This window comes from Symphalangus syndactylus, chromosome 4 (genome assembly GCF_028878055.3).
Source record: "Symphalangus syndactylus isolate Jambi chromosome 4, NHGRI_mSymSyn1-v2.1_pri, whole genome shotgun sequence".
Classification (NCBI taxonomy): Eukaryota; Metazoa; Chordata; class Mammalia; order Primates; family Hylobatidae; genus Symphalangus; species Symphalangus syndactylus.
Window position 1 is genome coordinate 92,841,971 of NC_072426.2, and position 16,109 is coordinate 92,858,079.

The 16,109-nt window shown below is 36.6% G+C and overlaps 1 pseudogene; it reads left to right on the top strand.

Moving 5' to 3' along the window:
* The first annotated feature begins 219 nt into the window (after positions 1-219).
* On the top strand, positions 220-1,030 carry LOC129480295 (replication protein A 32 kDa subunit-like; annotated as a pseudogene).
* Positions 1,031-16,109: the final 15,079 nt, after the last annotated feature.

The window sequence follows — 16,109 nt, forward strand, 5'->3', positions numbered from 1 at the left end:
GCAGTGAGCGGAGATCGTGCCACTGCACCCCAGCCTGGGTGACAGAGCGAGACTCTGTCTCAAAAAAAAAAAAAAAAGTTGAAGAAGATTCACAGAAATGAGTTTGTGGTGCCAAAGAAAAGTAACCAGAGCAGTGCAGCAGCAGCCAGATTCTGAGATGTTTGGCCATTCCACCCAACCTGAACCTTCTCTTCCTCTTTCCCAGAAAATCAGATCAAAATGTGGAAAAGTGGATTTGAAAGCTATGGCAGCTCCTTGTATTGGGGATCCAGCAGCTACATGCAGTCCCCAGGGAACTTTGGATTGCTGACACCTTCTCAGGTGTTGAGCCCAACACATTGTACCCTGTACTATATCTAAGCTGCTTTCTGCCACTTTGATTGATGAAGTGGTTAAAATTGGGAATGTTGAGATTTCACAGTCGCTATTGTGGGGGATCATCCAACATGCAGAGAAGGCTCCAACCAATACTGTTTACAAAATAGATGACATGACAATTGCACCTATGGATGTTCACCAGTGGGTTGACACAGATGACACCAGCAGTGAATACACTGTCATTCCTCCAGAAAAATATGTCACTGTGGCAGGCTATCTGAGACCTTTTCAGGACAAAAAGAGCCTGGTACCCTTTAAAATCATGCCCCGGAGGATATGAATGAATTCACCACCCGTATTCTGGAAGTGATCAATGTACACATGATACTAAGCAAAGATAACAGGCAGCCCTCAGCAAGGAGAGCATCTATCAGCAATCCAGGAATGAGTGAAGCAGGGAAATTTGGTGGGAATAGCTTCATGCCAGCAAAGGACCTACTGTGGCCCAAAACCAGGTGTTGAATTTGATTAAGGGTTGCCCAAGACCCAAAGAATTGAACTTTCAGGATCTCAAGAACCAGCTCGACCACATGTCTGTATCCTCAATCAATCAAGCTGTGGATTTTCTGAGCAATGAGGGGCACAGCTATTCTACTGTGGATGATTATCATTTTAAATCCACAAATGCAGAATAACTGGATCTAATTGGGTGCCTGAGCTATTTTACAGCTGGACCTAGTTTCACACTTTGTTGTCTCCCGCTGTGCATATGTTTGGCCAGGTGGCTTCTAGGAAGTAGGTGTCATCTATATAAGGTGTCCACTGACATCCTTTTGAATCTTACTGCTCTTCTGTTTTATTTTGTTTTGATTGAAGCTCAGGGGGAGATGGGCAATTGACAGGGATGAAATCCAAGGTGGAATTTCTTGAAGAAGTTACAAATAAGTCTGTTACAACATCACAATAGATGGACTTGGAAGGATGCTTCCAGTAGGGTACTTAAATAATGCTCGGGTACTTAAATAATGAACGTACTTAAATAATGCTCTGGTACTTAAGTAATGCTCAGGTACTTAAGTAATGAAAATACTTAAGTAATGCTTAAATATTTTTTTCTTCTTAAAATGTTTCCTGCTGAAAGATTAGCAGGACTAGGCCCTGTGGGCCAAGCGCTGGAGGAGAAACCCACTGGCCTCAGCCTGTTTTCATTTCCTACTTTGGTTATGTGGCGTTACTTTCAGAATTGCACTTCCCGTCACCTGCTTGTCATAACTGCTGCTTGTCATGATGATGTGTTTCTGTGAACATGAGGTTCTAGGTGGTGCGTCCAGAGGCAGAGGAAAGCAAGAAGTTTTACTGCATTTTGTACAAAATAAGTACATTCATATGTTTAATAAAACAGTTACATTGAAAAAAAGGTTGAAGATAAATAAATAAATAGTTTCTGAATTCAAATCCCAAATGTATCCAAGGCCACAGGGCATGACTCCTCTAAATAAATAGATAAATAAATAAATAGTTTCTGAGTTCAAATCTCAAGGAGAGAATCTGATCAATGTTGTTCAGCTCTAACTGTGGACCTATGGCTGCTAACAAACCGGGCCAGAGGCCGAGGCCCACCAAGCAGGACCTGGGGAGAATCAGGACTTAATAAAAGATGCTAAGCAGGCACAGATGTGGAAGCAAATGGAGCATTTTAATTAAAATCCCAAATAAAGCAAGACTTTTTTAATAAATAAAATTCAAATATCTCACCAGTTTTTGCCTAGAATACTTTATCTCTAAACTTTCCATGCGTATTTCAGCCCAGGAATACTTTATTTTAAATTTTGTTGCTCTTTCTTCATCTTCCATTTTCATGTTTATTTGCTTTTTATTTTGAGAAAATTAAGAGAAATTTACAGAGAATGATATTCAAGGGCCCATCCAAGATTGACATTTTAACATATTGATGTTCTATTCAAGTTTATTTTTTAATGAAAATAAATATTATAGATAAATATAAAATCTATTTTGTTATTTGTGCCTATCTCATTTTCTTTCTAAGAGATAAAAAGCATCATAAATTTTCTATGTATGTTTCTAGGCCTTTAAATTTTTTTTAAACATATACAAGTATGTTTACATTGTTTCGTGTATTTTTGAAATTTAAAAATGCTATTATATATGTGTGTGATTTACTTATATAATTTGTCATTAAATTTATATAAAGGCTATTCATAAACGTATGCATCATTTGGCAGCTTATTCTTTGTTGATGTTAAGATTTAGCAATGTTGATATACAGACATCTAGTTTATTCCTTGTGCCTATATCACATTTCATTTTTCATCTTCTTAATGATGGACATTCAGATGTTTCCTTTTTTTTCTATTACAAATGACATCATATGGTGTATATTTTTATAGACTTCCTTTTATATGACATGCTTTCATTAAGTTACCATAGCAGACATTGTTTGTACACTATCCTTATTCTGTTTGTCTTCCCTGTTGTACTCTGAAGGCTGACTTCTGTGAACACCTGCTGGCTGCAGGCAGCCTGAGAACACTTCCCTGGCTGGACACATGCTCAGAGCAAGCTGGAAGTGCACAAGAATTAATGCTCCCAGAAATAGCCCTTAACCAGAGATGGACAGGGAATTGGAGATAAATACCCCAGATTTTTCACCTCTTGACTAGAATAACCCTGAAGATTTGTTCTGTACTGTCTTCTACAATTCCTACATCGATTGAGCTCCAGTTGTCCACAGTGGTAAATTGTTGGTAATCCACCCTTGTATTGGCTTCCTTTTCTGTCTCACTCCCAGCCTCTCACTGGCATTTTCCAGAACTACCTCATACACACACAACAAAAACTATTTGTACTGAAATCTTAGTCTCCAGATCTGCTTCTGAAAGCATCCAAACCAAGGAAGCAATATACATAAGAGTGTAATTGTTTGGTAGTGGAGTATGAGTATTTGGGATAAATGTAAAAAGTCAAATTGTATGTATGTATGTCAATTATGCATGAATTGGAAATCAATTGTCAATTTCCAAGTGATTCTACTAACTAGGATTCTCATTAGCACCGTATAAGTTATATTTTGAACACTTAATATCATATTTCTTTTTAATTTTCTAGTAAGTGGGAAATTATATCCTGTTATTTCTTATTCTCATTATTGGTGATCCCTTCTTTCCATATGGAATGCATATTAGGCATATATGGTGAATTAACTAAATCTATCATCAGTAGTTCTCATTTTAAATTTATCATATTCCTTTCTTCACCTTTACCCTGGAAGACATGGAAAACTCACCGATTTTCTAATTCACTGATCTGATTTTCTCACAGTCAATATACTGTGAACTAGGTTTATTGCTTTTGCTTTTTAAATATTGCATATATTTTCTGAATATTTTTCTGAAAATATGTTCTTGGGTTTTTTCTTTGTTGGTTTTGGTTTTTTGTTTGTTTTGTTTTTTACTGTGTCACATAGCATGCTTGCTTTGGTAGTGGGAAGACAGCTTGCAAGTTTACCCACAAAACTTCTCATTGTTTGAATTACTTCATCTTTTGATGTATCGTATGGAATTCCTTTTCATTTAAAAAAGAAGTCTGTGCATGTGCACACCCAAATTTAAGAGTTCTTTTTTATATTAGGGACAAAGTGAAGATAAGAATATTGATATTTTATCTAATTTTAAAAAGAGAGATGTTTGGAAGTGTAAGATAAGGTTTTTAGTCTTATCAAAGATGAGATACAAATACTGGTGAAGACAGTTGTATGGCAGAGATTTCCCATATAGAAAGTGTTTTCCTTTCCATGTTAGTTATTGCCATTTCTTACATAAAGCCAAAATGCTCTAAATAGCAACAAAGCTTTCATCAGCTTATGGATAGGACTCTTTTTGGATTCCTGTTCTTGATACAGACTTTGTCCAATGCACTTTTGTGCTAATATTTTTCCATTTTTATTTTGCAATAAGAAGCTATTTTTCAATGGGAGGTTGGACAGCAGGGCAATAAACACATGGGCTCAGAAACCTACTTTGCAATAAGTAAAGTAGCTTTCTGAGTAAATTTTTAAAGCAAAAATAAAACAATGATGGATGCATTTAAAATTCTTTGAGAAAAGGTACTGAGTAGATAGTCTCCTTTACTAGAACAAAAAATGATCAGCTCTGAATTCAACCATAATCTAATTCGATTATACCTAAATCTCTAACAATTTGCTGTAAAGCTTTAAAAATTATGCCTTTTGACATTGCCAGTATTAGTCTCTTTAAAAATCCATTTCGCCTTCCTTTTGACATTGCTTCATTTCAGACCAATTACAAATAATGCAGCCTCAACAAGTTTTTAAAAGCTCAAACATACTATGAAGTGATGCAGAACAGAAATTAAAATTCATGTACTAATTTTTCTTTTTATGCTCATAACTATGTATTCGTACCCAGTATGCTACTGATACCTTAATATGAATAATTTTGAAATATTTTCCTCTATTTAATGACTCTTTGTTCTCTAGTTAATGACTCTTTGTTATGCTAGGGAAATAATATCGAAAGTCAAATGTGCATTGTAGGTTATAACTTTTCTATAGAATGGTCAGTGTCATATTCAATCTCTATTGTAGATTATGATACTCCCCCAGTAGTTAGGATAATAGCCAAACAAAAACAACTTGGCCATTGTGTGAAAAATAGTTCACCTAGTGAAGAAAAAAATAGTCAATTTATCTCGCACCCCATAGAAAACTCTCTCTGGAGCCCCATCTTTGGATGTTGGCATTTAGGGAGGCCTCTTAGCTGCTTTCTTTTAGTTATGCTGCTGGTACTATAAAATGGTGTGGGGAAGCTCTGCTGGAAGAAAATATCAAGTTCTCCACTTGACTCATCAGCTTCATGAGACTAATTGGTGATTTGTAATGAAATGATATAGGCTAAAAAAAAACCACTTTAATTCTAACTATTAGGATTTCTCTTGACCACTATTCTGTCCCTACCAAGAAGATCAAACAGTGTGGAGTCATGAGCGCTAATTGTATTAAATAAATGGGCAAGTTTCGTCTTTGTCTGGTATTGATATCAATTTGTTTCCTGGCAAATACCTCTCCACCTTCTTCGGTTAGGTTGGTGCAAATGTAATGGCATAACAGTAATGGTAAAAACTGCAATTACATTTGCACCAACCTAATAGTAAGTGTTTATCATCATTCCTATAGGGAAATCATACCCTGTGGTTTAAGAGAGATTAACCTCACTCTTCCAGCTGCCCAGCAGCAGGAATGTGACCTGGACTTCATTTATCACAGTGCCCAAATGCCCCAGAACTCAAGGAGTGGTTAAGAAATAGAAATGTCATCAAAAGGAGGCAAATGAGAGTTCTCTCTACCTGGAATATTTTTTCAGTGTTATCAAGGAAGAAGCTTTCCTTGTCCTAAAGTTGAAATGCTGTTGGGATGGAAGTCTCAGGTTGCCAGGAACCATCATGCATATCACATAGAAAAAGCTTGTCTGAAAGATGGAGGGTCACAACTCTAATGACTTTTTTAAATGCCTGGATCAAACCAAGCCTGAAGCTAGATAATGTTGAATAATTTTGTTTGTTTGGGGCCAAAATTGGGTGTGCTTTAAATTTAAGTTTCAGTTACCCAGCTCTCGTACTTAAACTGGAAGAATCCTAAGATACACACTCTCACCTTGGCTTTAAGGCAAAAAAAATTTAAAAATAAAAAAAAAATGCAGGGAGAATCCAAAGTAAAGTGCACTGTTTCCATAATTGATGACATTCAATTTTCCACAGAGCAGACAAAATGACCTTTTGAAAATGTAATTTCATGCCCATTATTTCCCCTCTTAAAAACTTTCAAATTCTTATTGCCATTAAAATTAGGTCCAGTCTTCTTTCACACTTTGCCACCACTGCTACCACATCTCGTGCCATTCTCCCCCTTCTCTCTGCTTGGCCTTTTCTCTGAGAGACTCATTCTTACTTCAGGGCCTAGAGAATTGCTTCCAATTATTTGTATAGTCCTTCTCATTTTGAATATTTCAGCTCAATTGTCACTTCACAATTAAGTTTATCCTTGTTGACCCCATCTAAAATAACCAATGTTGACTATGTTTAATAATAATGGATTACACACTTGCAATTTTCTAAGAGAGTAGATCTTAAGTATTCTCATCTCCCTCTCACACACACACACACAATAACTACATAAAGTGATGGATATGTTAACTAGATTGATAATGGTAATCATTTCACAACATATGCATACTACATCAAAATATCACATCATACACCTTAAATAACATAATTTAAATTTCAATTATACCTCAATAAAGCTATAAAATAAGATAAAATAGCCAATGCAAATACTTTCTAACTTCATAGTTTATTTCTACATATTACTTTTATGCTATAAAATTATCTTTATTTTTAATTTTTGTCATTTACCCACTTAAATCCATTTGCCCCTCTAAGAACGTGGGCTGGGCGCGGTGGCTCATGCCTGTAATCCTTGCACTTTGGGAGGCCGAGGAGGGCAGATCACCTGAAGTCAGGAGTTCAAGACCAGCCTGGCCAACATGGCAAAACCCTGTCTCTACTAAATATATAAAAATTAGCCGGACATGGTGGGGGGCACCTGTAATCCCAGCTACTCGGGAGGCTGGGGAAGGAGAATCGCTTGAATCTGGGAGGCAGAGGTTGCAGTGAGCTGAGATCATGCCACTGCACTCCAGCCTGGGCAACAGAGCAAGACTCTGTCTCAAAAAAAATAAGTGAATTTCAGGAGAGCAGGGACCCTTTTGATTTTGCTCATTGCCACATCTTTAGAAGTTATAACAATGACTAGCTCAAAGACACACCAAATTCAAAATTGCTGAATTGATAAATGTTTAAATAACACCTTCCTTGTTTTATTTTTGCCAAGCAGTATTCTGTAATTCTAGCTGTCTTTCTTCTGTAAGTCATTCTCTACTTTCTATCCAGCTCCTTTTAGAATCTCTCTCCTCTTCCTCTTTTTACTTCTTTCTCTCTTTCTCTCTCTCTCTCTCTCCCCCTCCTATCTTGCAGTTTCACTACTATATGTCTAGTCATAAATTCTTTTTAGTTATCCAGCTTGAGCTAAATTCTCACCAATCTTGAAACATGTGAAGCCATTAATTCTCTAAATAAGGCCTCTTCCCAAATCTTTGTAGTTCATCTTTTGAGATGCCAATAAGATGTTTTTAAGAGCTTCGTATTCTATCATCCCTGTCTCTTTGCTACTTTTCTGTAGTTCTTATATATACGTCTATATCATGATATACATCTGTCTTGTAGCAAGTTATCTCTAGTTAGCATCAGACTTCTTTCTTCAATTGCACTTTATCTGCTGTTTAACTCATCTATTAAGTAATTTTTGTCTCAATAAAAATGTTTTTCACACTTAGAAGTTCATTTTGTCTGTCTATTTTTCTGATGCTTTTTTTGCTTTCCTCTAAGTTTATTAATTTTATTAAACACCCCATATGCAGATATTGTATATTTTAACTGTAAACAAATCTAATATCTTCAGTTATTAAGAATTTCATTTTGCTATTGCTTGTCTCTACTGCTTATAGATCATGGTGGTTTTCCTTATGTGTTTGGTGTTCCCAGTAAATTCACACTTGATTAATATCTGATGTAGTCCTGCTGGCTATTGCATGAGGCTGTACATGGAGAAACTCTCCTTTAAAATGTGTTTGCCTCTGTCTCTACCAATAGAGAAAGATGTATTAGTCAATGTAGCTTTATCATAATATTGATTATGCTGCAGTGGCAAACAATTCAAAATTCTCAGGTGTTTAATAGAAAAGGCTTCTTTCTCATACCATATGTTATGGGCTTCCTGGGGTATATATTCTGATTTATTCTCTATCTTTTAGGTCAGTCTCTTTATGGAACATGCTGGTCATTTTAAATGGAGTAAAAGAAGTAATGCTTTATTATTTCCATGCAAATCATTACCTACAACTAGAAACATGCTCCCCATTCCCTAATCCACAGAGACAGCCCAAAATGGTGGTCTTACTAATGACTCTCACCAGGGGTGCTCCCACCAGCCCAGAAACACGTTAGACCCTCAAATTTCAATGATTTTCAATGAATGTCACTATTCATAATTGATTATTAAAGTCTTTTAACATCTATTTTTCCTTGCCTTAAATAAGGGAGCAATACTTTAAATTTTTGCTCCTTCATCTTCAGAAAGACCTAGAAAAATATCTCCAAGAATAAAATTACACTCCTCTTATCTGGGCCTCCTTCATGTAAAATCTACATTTTTATTTCTTCTCATTTAATTGCATAAATTTGCCAAACTCCAACTGTGTATTTCATAAGACATACATCTAGAAGTCTCTTTTCCCTCAAGATAGTGTATCCTCCATAAATCTGAGAACAAGACCACTCAAGACCTCTATCGAAGTAAGATATAATTGTGCCAAGGGACATAGTACTTGAAGTCATCCCCATCTATAGTAGATCTAAAATAAAATTCTTTCATTGTTCTTCCAGTACATGGATTCAGAAACTGATCCGAGATAGGAAGAAATGCAGAAGTCTCAGGAAAAAATAGAAAAATTTTAAAAAGCAAAAACAATAACAAATCCAATATTATTAACATTTGAGGGGAAAAAAAGGCCAATCTGGGGAAAAAATGAGAGAAAAATACAGATGCACACATCTTGTTCCCAGTAACATTTTTGACGTGTATCCTATGCATAAGTAAAATGACCCCAGCTGCAAAAGAGCAGTACCAGCTCAACTGGCTGAAGAGAAGGAAAAGTTAGTGTCATAGAATAAATTCCAAGAGAGGGCGACATCTTCCAAGCTGCGTTATTCAGTGGTCCAAAGGAGCTACTTTCCCTCTTCTGCTAGCAGTCTTCATCACATTGGGTTAACTTCCCTTGGGGTTGCAAGGTAGCTACAACGGTTTCTAAATATAACATGTAAACCCACGTTACGTTGAAAAACACAGAAGTATTAAATTGTACTTTTAAGAACAAGAAAGCATTTTCCAAAATCCCCGAGGAGACTCTCCCTTATGTCATTTATCAGAACTGAGTCACATGTTAACTATTAAACAAATCCCTAGGAAGGGAAATGAGATTCCAATGCTTGTTAGTGAAGCACATGGTTATGTGGTGGATAGTGAATTACCGGCCAAAAAAAAAAAAAAAAAAATCAGAACTCTGGCAGAAAAAAGAAAGATGGAATAGATACTGGCATTCCTTCTGCTACATCCTTCTAGATTTCTTCCATACAAGCAAAATTTTGCTCTGCATCCTTCTTTGTAGTCTTCTTTATTTTTTTTACCTTCCTATATCATAAGCAGTTCTTCAAGTGTACGTGATGGCTGCATATAATTGTATTGCATGGAAGTCCCAAAATGTATTAAAGTGATGTTTATTTATTGAATTCTACTGATAGGTATTTAGATTACTCCCTGCCGTAACAACTGTAATACACACAGAATGAATGTTGGATAGATAAATGAGAGCTGGATTACACAGATAGATGATAGATAAATAGATGTAATTATAATAATATTGGAATTTACCTTCCAGAACACCTGTGCCTGGGAGTGAAGTATATAAAATAAGTGTACACTTATTTTTTTGTCAGTCAAATCTAGCTATGCCCCATACATTTTGCTATGTGCTGTTGTCATTTTCTCTAATTAGCAAAAAGCCTGTAATTGCACCTTTGATTTCCTCTTTGACATGGATTTAAAGACATTTTAATTGCTGTGTTATTGCTTTTCAATGTTAAACATTTATTTTTTCAATTTATTTTTAGTTTTATTACAAAAAAATAGAGAGACAGAAAAAATGGCCTATACAATTTGTGCTTTGAAGATTTTATTGGCATTTCCTTTGTGGCCTAACGTATGTTAGTTTTGAAATTATCAGTTAACACAGAAAAAAATGAGCATTTTTCCTAGTGTGTAAATATTTAATTAAATATATCAGGTTAACCTTAATTTGTATGGAAATTAGAGCTTTTATATTTTTTGAGACTTGATTAGAAAAATTAGAGAGGGAAATGCTTTGCATGATATAATTTGATACAATTTTTTTTAACACATAAAGATCCCCAACAGTTACATCTTCGTTGCCAATGGCACTCTGTAGTAAATAAACTGATAGACTTTGTCCTGCTTAATGCTCCTTGCTTTGGATTCCATATAATCTTTTATTATGGAGGTTTAGCAAAGGTCCCATGGATAAACTTATGGTTGCTCTTGACCAGTAGATTTGACAGAAATGATGCTATGTGACTTTTGAGCTAGGTCATAAAAGCCCACGCAGCTTCTGCCTGGTTTCTTCAAATGTCCACTCTTGGAATCTCCCTCTCATAACCCAACCATCCTACTGCCAAAAACCCAAGCCATATGGGCAGGCCATATACAGGTACACCAATGGACAACCCCAGGTAAGTCAAGCCCTTCAATCATCCCAGCCCAGATTCTGCATGAGTAAATGAAGAAGCCTCCAGGTGATATCCAGCCCCAAGCATGTGAATGACTTCCAGATTGTTACAGCCTGAATATTTGTGCCCCCTTCAACATTTATATGTTGAAACCCTAACTCCCAAGGTGATGGTATTAGGAGGTAGGGCCTTTGGGAAATAATTAGGTCCTGAGAGTACAGCCCTTATAAATGGAATTAGTGCCCTTATAAGAAGAGGCCAAGAAGCTAGCACACTCTCTTTCCACCATGTGAGGATATAGGAGAAGTTAGCAATGTGCAACTTGGAAGAGGGCTCTTCCATGCTGGCAGCTCCAGCTCAGCTTCCAGCTTCCAGCCTCCAGAACAGTGAGGAATGAATTCCATTGTTGATAAACTGTTCAGTTTACGGTATTTTTTATAGCATCCCAAATGGACTAAAAAACCGATCTTCCCAGCTAGTGTTCCTCAGACATTATGGAACATAGATGAGTCAAACCTGCTATGGCTTGCAATTCCTGAACACAGAATCTGCAAATGGTTTGTTACTTATGCCACTATGCTTGGGTGGTTTGTTATGCACCGTATGCAAGTATAGACACTAGTCTTGGAAATTCTGCTTCATTATTGCTTACATGTGCTTTATAAAACTTTTTTACCCTTTTACAATTAATGTTTTGTAATTTTAGTCAAATCTCTTGAGAATATCATATAACTGCCTATTTAAAATTGTTTGTAAATTAAATGATAACTTATGATTAATGATTATTTCTAGCTTATAATTCAGATTTTGCCCTTGATAACATATCTTAATGTAACTACATTATTTTTAAACTGATTTACATAATTTTAGAAGTTCTACTCTTTCTTAGGTCTACTTAATATTGCCTTGTCCAACACGACTTGAAGTATATTCTGTTCACTTTTGCTTTATTCAAAATGTTAAAAATACTAGGAAGATAATATTTGTCAACTTCATTTTCAGGCTGTTTTCATTCTCCAGTTTCTCTCAAAATGTGGTGTGCGTATCCTGGACCCCCAGGAGCTTCTCCCTTTATCTTTCATTGACAGGGTGGTGCAGGAGGTCATAGAGGCACGGGTGGTCCAGCCAGTGCAGGTGTCTTGGGGGACCTCACTTTTATCTAGTCTCAGAGAGGCTATAATAGGCATGACTTAAAAAACCTTTTAAATCCAGGAATTGTTAAATATCATGGAAATTATTTGTTACCTGAAGGTTACAAGGACTTTCTTTAAAACTACCTTGGACCAAATTTTTATTGATATTTATACTCTTCTTTTTCAATTTACTTGGTGGTTTGGAGTATATTAGGTTCACTTCCTTTTTATTAGCCAATGATAATAATTTTTATGTTCTGGCAATGGCTATTCATTTCATCAAGATACTAAAACATACTTATCATAGAATTTTTATTATTATTATTATTATTATACTTTAAGTTTTAGGGTACATGTGCACAACGTGCAGGTTTGTTACATATGTATCCATGTACCATGTTGGTTTGCTGCACCCATTAACTCGTCATTCAGCATTAGGTGTATCTCCTAATGCCGTCCCTCCCCCCTCCCCCTACCCCACAACAGTCCCCAGAGTGTGAGGTCCCCCTTCATGTGTTCTCATTGTTCAATTCCAACCTATGAGTGAGAACATGCGGTGTTTGGTTTTTTGTCCTTGCGATATTTTACTGAGAATGATGGTTTCCAGTTTCATCCATGTCCCTACAAAGGACACGAACTCATCATTTTTTATGGCTGCATAGTATTCCATGGTGTATGTGTGCCACATTCTCTTAATCCAGTCTATCATTGTTGGACATTTGGGTTGGTTACAAGTCTTTCCTATTGTGAATAGTGCCGCAATAAACATACGTGTGCGTGTGTCTTTATAGCAGCATGATTTATAGTCCTTTGGGTATATACCCAGTAATGGGATGGCTGGGTCAAATGGTATTTCTAGTTCTAGATCCCTGAGGAATCGCCACACTGACTTCCACAATGGTTGAACTAGTTTACAGTCCCACCAACAGTGTAAAAGTGTTCCTATTTCTCCACATCCTCTCCAGCACCTGTTGTTTCCTGACTTTTTAATGATGGTCATTCGACCTGGTGTGAGATGGTATCTCATTGTGGTTTCGATTTGCATTTCTCTGATGGCCAGTGATGATGAGTATTTTTTCATGTGTTTTTTGGCTGCATAAATGTCTTCTTTTGAGAAGTGTCTGTTCATGTCCTTTGCCCACTTTTTGATGGGGTTGTTTGTTTTTTTCTTGTAAATTTGTTTGAGTTCATTGTAGATTCTGGATATTAGCCCTCTGTCAGATGAGTAGGTTGTGAAAATTTTCTCCCGTTTTGTAGGTTGCCTGTTCACTCTGATGGTAGTTTCTTTTGCTGTGCAGAAACTCTTTAGTTTAATTAGATCCCATTTGTCAATTTTGGCTTTTGTTGCCATTGCTTTTGGTGTTTTAGACATGAAGTCCTTGCCCATGCCTATGTCCTGAATGGTATTGCCTAGGTTTTCTTCTAGGGTTTTTATGGTTTTGGGTCTAACATGTAAGTCTTTAATACATCTTGAATTAATTTTTATATAAGGTGTAAGGAAGGGATCCAGTTTCAGCTTTCTACATATGGCTAGCTGGTTTTCCCAGCACCATTTATTAAATAGGGAATCCTTTCCCCATTGCTTGTTTTTGTGAGGTTTGTCAAAGATCAGATAGTTTTAGATATGTGGCATTATTTCTGAGGGCTCTGTTCTGTTCCATTGATCTATGTCTCTGTTGTGGTACCAGTACCATGCTGTTTTGGTTACTGTAGCCTTGTAGTATAGTTTGAAGTCAGGTAGTGTGATGCCTCCAGCTTTGTTCTTTTGGCTTAGGATTGACTTGGTGATGCGGGCTCTTTTTTGGTTCCATATGAACTTTAAAGTCGTTTTTTCCAATTCTCTGAAGAAAGTCATTGGTAGCTTGATGGGGATGGCATTGAATCTATAAATTACCTTGGTCAGTATGGCCATTTTCATGATATTGATTCTTCCAACCCATGAGCATGGAATGTTCTTCCATTTGTTTGTATCCTCTTTTATTTCATTGAACAGTGGTTTGTAGTTCTCCTCGAAGAGGTCCTTCACGTCCCTTGTAAGTTGGATTCCTAGGTATTTTATTCTCTTTGAAGCAATTGTGAATGGGAGTTCACTCATGATTTGGCTCTCTGTCTGTTATTGGTGTACAAGAATGCTTGTGATTTTTGCACATTGATTTTGTATCCTGAGACTTTGCTGAAGTTGCTTATCAGCTTAAGGAGATTTTGGGCTCAGAAGGGGGTTTTCTAGATATACAATCATGTCATCTGCAAACAGGGACAATTTGACTTCCTCTTTTCCTTATTGAATACCCTTTATTTCCTTCTCCTGCCTGATTGCCCTGGCCAGAACTTCCAACACTATGTTGAATAGGAGTGGTGACAGAGGGCATCCCTGTCTTGTGCCAGTTTTCAAAGGGAATGCTTCCAGTTTTTGCCCATTCAGTATGATATTGGCTGTGGGTTTGTCATAGATAGCTCTTATTATTTTGAGATATGTCCCATCAATACCTAATTTATTGAGAGTTTTTAGCATGAAGGTTGTTGAATTTTGTCAAAGGCCTTTTCTGCATCTATTGAGATAATCATGTGGTTTTTGTCTTTGGTTCTGTTTATATGCTGGATTACATTTATTGATTTGCATATGTTGAACCAGCCTTGCAACCCAGGGATGAAGCCCACTTGATCATGGTGGATAAGCTTTTTGATGTGCTGCTGGATTTGGTTTGCCAGTATTTTATTGAGGATTTTTGCATCAATGTTCATCAAGAATATTGGTCTGAAATTCTCTTTTTTGGTTGTGTCTCTGCCAGGCTTTAGTATCAGGATGATGCTGGCCTCATAAAATGTGTTAGGGAGGATTCCCTCTTTTTCTATTGATTGGAATAGTTTCAGAAGGAATGGTACCAGTTCCTCCTTGTACCTCTGGTAGAATTCGGCTGTGAATCCATCTGGTCCTGGACTCTTTTTGGCTGGTAAGCTATTGATTATTGCCACAATTTCAGAGCCTGTTATTGGTCTATTCAGAGATTCAACTTCTTCCTGGTTTAGTCCTGGGAGGGTGTATTTGTCGAGGAATTTATCCATTTCTTCTAGATTTTCTAGTTTATTTGTGTAGAGGTGTTTGTAGTATTCTCTGATGGTAGATTGTATTTCTGTGGGATTGGTGGTGATATCCCCTTTATCATTTTTTTATTGCGTCTATTTGATTCTTCTCTCTTTTCTTCTTTATTAGTCTTGCTAGTGGTCTATCAATTTTGTTGATCTTTTCAAAAAACCAGCTCCTGGATTCATTAAATTTTTGAAGCGTTTTTTGTGTCTCTATTTCCTTCAGTTCTGCTCTGATCTTAGTTATTTCTAGCCTTCTGCTAGCTTTTGAATGTGTTTGCTCTTGCTTTTCTAGTTCTTTTAATTGTGATGTTAGGGTGTCAATTTTGGATCTTTCCTGCTTTCTCTTGTGGGCATTTAGTGCGATAAATTTCCCCTACACACTGCTTTGAATGTGTCCCAGAGATTCTGGTATGTTGTGTCTTTGTTCTCGCTGGTTTCAAAGAACATCTTTATTTCTGCTTTCATTTCGTTATATACCCAGTAGTCATTCACGAGCAGGTTGTTCAGTTTCCATGTAATTGAGCGGTTTTGAGTGAGTTTCTTAATCCTGAGTTCTAGTTTGATTGCACTGTGGTCTGAGAGACAGTTTGTTATAATTTCTGTTCGTTTACATTTGCTGAGGAGAGCTTTACTTCCAACTATGTGGTCAATTTTGGAATAGGTGTGGTGTGGTGCTGAAAAAAATGTATATTCTGTTGATTTGGGGTGGAGAGTTCTGTAGATGTCTATTAGGTCCACTTTGTGCAGAGCTGAATTCAATTCCTGGGTATGCTTGTTAACTTTCTGTCCCATTGATCTGTCTAATGTTGACAGAGGGGTGTTAAAATCTCCCATTATTATTGTGTGGGAGTCTAAGTCTTTGTAGGTCACTCAGGACTTGCTTTATGAATCTGGGTGCTCCTGTGTTGGGTGCATATATATTTAGGATAGTTAGCTCTTCTTGTTGAATTGATCCCTTTACCATTATGTAATGGCCTTCTTTGTCTCTTTTGATCTTTGTTGATTTAAAGTCTATTTTATCAGAGACTAGGATTGCAACCCCTGCCTTTTTTTGTTTTCCATTGGCTTGGTAGATCTTCCTCCATCCCTTTATTTTGAGTCTATGTGTGCCTCTGCCTA